Below are 8,231 nucleotides of genomic sequence, written 5' to 3'. Positions count from 1 at the left end.
AGCACCGGCTCCTCGGACGAGTCGCGATTTCAGCATCGCCCTGCGAGGTTGGAAGGTCCAGTTCGGTTCTCGCAAGCGCTCCGAGGCGCTTGCTCTTGTGGCAGCGTAACATCAAATAGTCGGGGGTATAAACGGGCAGGTACGTAGAAAGGTGAAAAATGTGCTGTTAATGCACAAATATTTATAAATATACACGTATATACACGCGTATGATATACGACAGGAGAAGTGTTTGTAAAAGTTTTGTTTTGCTTAGTTAAAGTATAGGGTTTTTCTCCCAGATATAAAGCTCCCTGAAGTCATAATTAGTGCTTGAGTCTTCTGCAGTCTGGTGAAGTCCTTGAGTTCAAGTAGCTGCACGTAGTTTGTCTTGTGTTGCTGCTGTTAAAAGAGGGACCAGCTGACCTGGAGTAAAGTTCTGGCTGTTTTAATGTTTTTCTTTTTCACACCATACTCTTTATTATGACCGTGACTTTCTTCACTGTATCCAGTTAAAAAAAATCTGGTGGTGACTGGATAATTATTTAGTTGCATATACTTCCTTTATTCACTAAGCAAGTCTTTGATGCAAAGCATGCTTTGGATGTTGTTTTCTTATGTGTGTTATAAAGGCACTATTTCTTACTAAATAAACAAATAAAATCCTATTTCCCCCTCATCCCCTTTTACTGAACCATGCTAGTGTGGAACTTGCACATAGAATAGGGGTGGTTTAAAACCACACAAAACTAAATGTTGGGTTTTTCCTGGTCAAAAGTATTAGTACATTAGTTTTGAGCTGCATAATATCTCCGACAGACTTCTGAATGTGTTGTAGCTAGGCTGAATGTCAGATTATTATCTTTCCTGAAAACTGAGGTTTATCTATTTTTTAAGTTACTGATAAAGTGTCTTTGAGATTTGTGTCTCTTTACTGCTGTTTACTCTGAAGGCAGATTGTGTTAGGAACAGTGTTAGGAGCAGCTGTGCCTCGTCTGACCAGGTGAGTCATTAGGTCAATTGGTCAAAGCTGGGTTCAATTTTTATCTCTAATTGCAATTGGTTTTTACCTGTGGAGCAGCTTGTTGTTCTATTACAGCAAATGTAAAACAGCTGGATGTGCTCCTGGATCAAACTAGGATTAATTAAAAAGGTTCTTAAAGCCCTTGACTGCATTAGATCCCTGATTTAAGGTCTGTCTCTGGAGGCTGTGCACTGGTCTGTATCTTCAAACAGTTACCTAATGTTATGCTTGTGTTGTTAAAAAATTAATCCCTTGTTTGTTTGTTCCTGAGAAAAATCCTTATTTTGTTTTATGCAGTAACACTGATCCTGAGAAATGGACAAGAGCATTTATCAAGCTTATGAAAGTGAAATCCGGGCACTGGAAGAAGAAATTAGGTTATTGACAGAAAAGTATGAAGATACCTGACAAGAATCCACTTTTTTTCTGATGAGGAGATACTGAAGTCAATGTATGCCTTTTATTCATTTGTTAGATTAACAGAGTTTCTTTGACAAAATTGTTTGGGATAAGCTTTTGCCTCTATGTTAGGACTTTCCTTGTGTTAGTAAATGTAAACTCAGTGGATAAAATAAGTCACTTAGATGAGTAAAGGCATCTTAGGGTCCCTTTTGTTGCACGTTCCTCAAAAGGGACACTTGCACCTCCAGACTTGGAGTAAAAGCTGTGTCTACCTGGCAGTGAATGGAAAGAGTTTATGTAAGTTAGAATAGTTTGCTGTTTCCAGCAATGTGATCCAACTGAAATTTGACTCCTTGAAAACTGATTTGGGTCTGAAAACCATTAGATCCCATTCCCAATGCCTTTTATTTAATGATATTGCTGTACTGACATGGAAAAACAAGTTACGTCTGGGTATTTTGCCCTTTTGATTTTATTCTTTTTTTCCATTCTAGAAAATCGTTCCAAAGAGAAACTCAGGGAGAAACCAAGGGACAGGAATATCCATCAGACCTGAAAGCTCTACTTGAAAGTCTAGGAACAGATCTCCCATTTTTCATGACATTTACTGGTTTCCAGTTCATAAGCTGTTCCAAGAAAACAGTGGAAAAAAGTAAGCAGTTTTGTGCCCTTTACTGAGTATACTGGTTGCAGTTCATCTGCAAACCTATGTTCTACTTCACTGTTAGCAGAAAGACAATTAGATTTTTGATATTTGAAATACAATAAGATTTGGTTCATTGACAAAACAGTTTCTGAGTAAATGTAGTGCTTTGCTTAGTGGGAAAGTGACAGACTACTATTGTGCTTTGCATAGGGGGAAAGTGGAGTTAGTTGTTGGGGTTTTTAAACATGTTAAACTTCTTTACATGAGGAATTGTATCAGTTGGTACTTTAAATATGATTAAGGGAAGAAATGCAGTAGTCATTGAATAGAAGTGTAATTGATTATTTTGTTAACTTGATTTTATAACAGCTGAAAACAGGACAGTGCAGAAGCACAGATTATCAGGGAAATGTCACTCCCTGTCTTTTCAATTGGAATTCCAGCTTCTTGAAATGCAGGTAAGGGTTAATGTATGTTTGAAAAAAAATCAACTACCAAACAAACAAAACTTCAAATGGACAAATGTCAGTACTTCCTTTTCCAGCTGAAACCTTTAACTGTTTCATCTAAGCTTCAGTGGGTTCTTTGGACTCTTAAACATCTTTGGAACTTTGTAATTCTGCATGCATCCATGCAAGATAGTTCTGAAGGTCTGGTTTAGTGTTTAGCCACAAAATGGTTACCATAGAATGATTTAGGTTGGAAAAAACCTTCAAGATCAAGTCCAGCTATTGAGCCAGCACTGCCAAGTCTCTATCACCCTTCCTTCCCAAAACGTGGTCCCTGCAGGATGCTCTTGCAGACTAACACTGAGGTAAAACCCTGAGAGCACTTGGTGTCCCTCAGCTCTGTCAGGTACCTGCTGGGGCCTCATCCTGACCCTGCACAGCTTTCATCCCACACAAATCATTCTCCTATAGTCACATATCTTATTCTGGAAACTGGAAAATGCCAAATGTTACCTCTCTGGAAGAAGCTGGGGAATAGCTAAAACACTACAAACATGAGCAGCTCTTTGTTGGTTTTTTTTTTTCCTTTTTTTCCTACACTTGTGTGTGCATAGTTAATGTGAGTAGTCATTGCAGCACTGCCCACAAGTTACACTAATGATTGCTGGTTTTCTGGGAGGGAGCTCTTTCATAAGACTCTATTCTTAGCACAGAATTTAGGGTGCTAAGCAGAGGAAGACAGCTACTACCCCAGTTTGGAATAGTATTTTTCTAACACTGTTGCACTTTGTAATAGTATTTCTAATATCAGGAAAACTTGATTCTCAGCTCAGCTTTAAAGTTGTTGATTTTTTTGGTTGTTTTGGGGTTTTTTTTTAACTTAATGACATGGGACTGAGAGTAAACAGTAAAGATGTCCTTCCTATTCTTTAGAAAAGCCATATTATTAATTTGGGAATTGAATATTTAGGTAGTCAAACATGGATTTTATCCTTGAAACTGCAGTAGTTCAGCTGAACGAGCACCCTCTGAAGTCCATTTGTGACTTGAAACTTGTGGTCTTTGTGATGCCTCTTTACATTTGCTTGTATGAAACTGCACTTAGCCTTGAGTGGGGACATGGCCCACACCAATTATGCAGCTTGGTGAGATGAATGTTTCTCTCTCAGCTGCATCTCCTGCAGGATGATGACATCTTTTGGTGTCAGTGGAGCTCAGGGTAACGCGTGTTAAATTTACCGCCGACGGCATCGGTGCTGCTTAAAGCCGTGGTGCCACTGTGCGGCAGCACTTGGCTGCCTAATGCCTAAAATTTGGGCTACTTTTGAGTGCCGATGAGATCCCCATAGCGAGGGAGATAGGGAATTCCAGGTGTATATGTACTTTAAAACCCCCACTTCAGTTCTAAAAGTATAATTTTGAGCTAATTTTTGCACGGGGTTTTTTTTTTCTAGAAGTACATTGTATTCCAAATAACCTGCACTAACATTAGCATGGGCAGGGTAGTACACAGTTACAACCAGTTTCACCTGTCATGAGGAGTAAAAGGTGACAGCTGTTTTTGGGAAGTGCCCAGCAGGTAACAGGTCTGTTGGTATGCAGCAGAAGATTAGGAAGTTTTTCTCACACTGCTAACTGTAGCTTTTTATTCTAGTAGTGAAGTCACAATAGAGTTAACTCAGCTCCATGGTATTAGGTATTAGAGGAAGACGTGTGCAATGGGCTTGAAAATCAGCCAGAACAAGTCTAAGCCTTTTGAGAAAGCAATCACTTAAAAGTTTATTTCATGGCAGGAGCTTTCCTTTTAAATCTTTTTATTTGGCCCTACAATGGCATTTTGGCATGTTAGTACCCCACCCATTGGCAAACCAGTCCCTTCAGAAGGTGGCACATTAGCTTGTGACTGCTGGCAGCTTCTCCACAACTCCATTCCCCTGTTGAGCCTTTTGCTCTAAACCTGAAACGATTTTTCCTGATGTTATTTAGTCCATCCACTGATCTTTGTAGTGCCTTGCTTTACTTTTCCCATCTTGAGTGATGGCAGTGTTAGCAGGGCTTCTGTCCAACAAGTTCAGGGACTGCTGAGATGTGTGTGCAGTTAACTCCAGCTTTCCTCTCTGGCCATTCCCATTTGCTCGTAGTGACTTGGTATTAGAAGTTTAAAGTGAGGCATTTTCTATGGGCTTCAAACCATGATTTTAAGCTCTTTCATTCACTGTCATCTAATCCATTACTTTGGTATGTTCAAGAATGCATAGAAAAAACAATTCTTTTATGGCTTCATTTCTCCTCTTTGTCCTTCTTTTCTCATTCTTTAAGAGCTTATTAGTTAATTTAGAATAATTGTATTATCATGCACATGTTCCTGAGTAACAGTTATTGTCAAAAGGGACATGATTTTGAGACAAAACTATAGTCTTTAAAATAAATTTTTTAAGAAAGGAAAACTATCAGATAAAACCTTTTATTTGGATTTTCTAGTATATGTGGCAGCTAAAGGCTGTGTTGGAGAAAGAGAAGAATCTTAAAGAAGTGGAATTGATGTGAAAGGAAGCAATGAACCTTCCTTTATATGTATATATTCTCTCTGCTGACAAACTCGGGTATTATTCCAAAAGCATTGTTGTGTGGGTAATAGTGCTACTGTTGAAATGAAAGAAACTGTTCACACACACGAACTGTAGTTTAAAAGATGCTATTTTAAGGATTGTAGTGCTTAGCAGCATTTATATATACTTTTTTCTGCTTTAGATGCAAATAGACACATTTTTGTCTTTGCTAGAGAAATTTCTAAAATATTTTGTTGTTACTTCTCCAATCTAGAACAATGAGAAAGTGTCTGCTGTTGTTAGTGACCTCAGCATTGTAATGGAATCCGAGAAGATTCAGATGTGAGCAAGTTTGTGTCAAGGTAAGGTGGAATTTTTTGCTCAAAGAAAGTTATTGTATGGGATACTAAATGCAGTACTGAGTTTTCATGTAAATTGCTGGCAGTCATTGTCTTTGTTATGTGATGTGTCCTTAGCCCAACCTGAACACTCCCAATCCTTTATCTGTGTCTTGGAGAGAAGATGAAAGGCATTATAACTTTTATGATCTGTAAGGACCATTACAAATTCATGTTAAACTGAGCCAGGTTTTGGATTATAATGTGCTTTAGCTGTTTGAAGAGAAAAGTAATCTCAGCTATTGTGTTTTAATTAATTGTTCCTCAGGTATGTGAGCTGCAGATGTGCAATGTGGGTAATGCTTAAGTGCACATCCAGAACCCCTCTCCAGTATTTGCCTGTTTCTGATTCTCAGCTCTCAATTCCATTTCTCTTCTTGGCATCAGAATTTATTTCACTGATACCTTGAAACCAATATAATTTAAAAACATGGAATAACGTATTTGCACAATGGCTTAAGAAAATTAACATACTAAAACTTAAATGTATCAAAGAATGCTGGTTTTTTATTATTTTCTGGAATATGCCAACTTCTTGTGGTACCATGATGAGTAAATGATCAAATTATTTGTCTGCAGTATTCCACTGGATTCTGCTAGCAGGCTGTTCTGAGAACAAATCTATTATTGCTAGGTAGGTGATTTAATCTTACTCCTGTTTTTTAAGTAGTTTCTTGTGGTTTGTATTATTGTTTGGTCTTGGAGAGGGAGGAGGGCCAACAGATGGGTGAAGAGACAGGTCTATTGAGTTACCTCAGGCTTCAGTAGTCTGTACTGAAAACTCAGGTTTTTACTTAAGGGCTTTGAGATTGCCATATAAATCTACTAAAGCTAGTGGTGTAACTGGGAAGAGTAGTTGACTGCTCTCACAAAGTGGGATTTAGAAGAGGAAATTGCCCTGTTTAATTAATGAGTATTGTATGATAGCAGAAGTGTATTGGAACTTAAGAGTCACACTGGAAAGGAATGTGTTGAAGTAGTGGCAGACTTTATTTCATCCTGGCTGGAGCACTGCTGTTTTGTCCCTGTCTCTCCTCCTTTTTCACCTTGTGCCAGTATTCATAAATAGGCACAAGTTTTCATGAATGATAGAAGATGCCAACAAAGCAAGCAGTGCTTTCCCCTCTTTGCACGTGCCATCTGTTGGCATTGTGTCCCTAGCTACCCTTGCAGCCATGTGGCCAATAGGACCCATGGGGTCATTATGTTGAAAAAATACTTTGGGGGGTTCCTTGTTCCCCCACAACACTTCCAAATTTCGTTTTTCCTATGTGCCTTGTCCTGGCTACAGTGGGTGCTGCCAAAGGAAGGCAGTGAGGACATGGCTGGGGTGGGGCTGATGCTGACAGTGCCTGTTTGAGAGCACCTCACTGTTCCATTGCCTGATTCTGTGATCTCCCTTTAGGGCCTGTTTTCTCAATCCCCTTGCTATGCTAGTCCTCATTTTTCTCCAACTTGTCATTTGCTCATGTCCAGTTTCAGACGTTCCCCAGCTTCCCTTTGTTCTTTAGTCTGCTCCTAGAATCTCGATTCCTACCTCTTCCCTCCTTTTCCCTCCATTCCTGACCAGCTGAATCTGGTCTCCTGCTGTTTTGTTCATTTTCAGCCTCCCTACCAGTTTGTTTTCTTCTTTTGCTTCCTTGGCCCAGTCTTGCCAAATCCATTGTCTAGTTCTGTTCTGTTTTGTCTCCTGGCTGGGGTTTTTTTTTCCTCCTCAGTTTTCTAATTTTTTTTTGCTTTGTTTTTTTTCATAATGTCTGTCAGAAAATGGTCTTTAAGAGCAGCAGAATTAAAAACTTGGCATTCAGTTCCTGTTTTGGAAGAAAATAGGGGAATTCTAGAACACTTGAGCAACATCTTTTTGAATGAAGCAAAATTCAGCAGTCTGCAGGTACTGCTGCAATATATAAATGGTACATCTCTATATAAAAATTGTACATCTTTTAAAAGTGGGTATATCTTTATGCAATTTCTTAATTATTTTGTGATAATAAGTGATGTATGCAAATGGCATCACAATATTTAGTAGTCTTTTTTTGGATTGTACTTCTGTCCCCTTTGCACCAGCTATCGCTTATTTTATACTGTACTAGTGTTGAGAACCACAGTATCTAGCAAAATTCTTGTCAGTACTTTTTCCCTTTTTTTGACTTGACACCCCATTAATTGCTGAGTTAGTTAGCCTTTGCATGGATTACTTAGGCAAATGGAGATTTTAAGCAGTATGAAAACTGCTCTTTTTACTAACTGACTAGTTAGAGCCTATAAATCTGAGTGTAGGGTTTGGGAAATACACATTATATTAAATGCTGCATGGGCAAGGTCTCTTGCAAATGAAGGGAAGCAGGAATTCTGCCCCAAGCTTTGAGTTTTTGGTTTTCTGTGCTAATGTAGGAAGTCTTGCATTCTGCAGTGAGTTAAAATAGATAAAGGAACATATTAAAGAAGGTTTAGATACTTCTACAGCAGTAAAATTTCTTATATACTCCTGTGTTTTGTTGATGGTATTTTGTGAAAGTGAAAGGGTGTTTGGATGAGGAGCCTGTGCTTTTAACCTGATAGTTACTCTCTGCCTGAATATCTTTTTAGCTGGTTTTGGATGACTTTTCTGTGACATGGATGTTGGCATTGGAGATGGGTGTTTTCTGCTCCAAGTGGATTTTTGTAATGCTAAATTCTTTAGAAATAAAAAAAAAAAGCCTTGAATTTTACCACCCGTTCTCTTAGTACCTTGTTATTTTATACCATGTTTTCTTGGTATTTTAGCCTTTGTTGTAGTTGACT

The 8,231-nt window shown here is 38.6% G+C and overlaps 1 protein-coding gene and 1 pseudogene across 2 annotated transcripts in view; both read left to right on the top strand.

Annotated features, from left to right (window-relative positions):
- The first annotated feature begins 6 nt into the window (after positions 1-6).
- LOC103614302 lies at positions 7-5,415 on the top strand (annotated as a pseudogene).
- A 609-nt stretch (positions 5,416-6,024) lies between these two features.
- Positions 6,025-8,231, top strand: part of ASB14 (ankyrin repeat and SOCS box containing 14) — a 14,316-nt gene continuing 12,109 nt past the window's right edge. For both annotated transcript variants that reach the window (XM_017732462.1, XM_017732463.1), the window contains exon 1: positions 6,025-6,081. The gene's annotated coding sequence lies outside the window, so the exon portion shown is untranslated. The remainder of the gene's footprint in view (positions 6,082-8,231) is intronic.

This window comes from Corvus brachyrhynchos, unplaced genomic scaffold, assembly GCF_000691975.1.
Source record: "Corvus brachyrhynchos isolate BGI_N302 unplaced genomic scaffold, ASM69197v1 scaffold4, whole genome shotgun sequence".
NCBI lineage: Eukaryota > Metazoa > Chordata > Aves > Passeriformes > Corvidae > Corvus > Corvus brachyrhynchos.
This window is presented reverse-complemented; position numbering and strand designations above follow the sequence as displayed.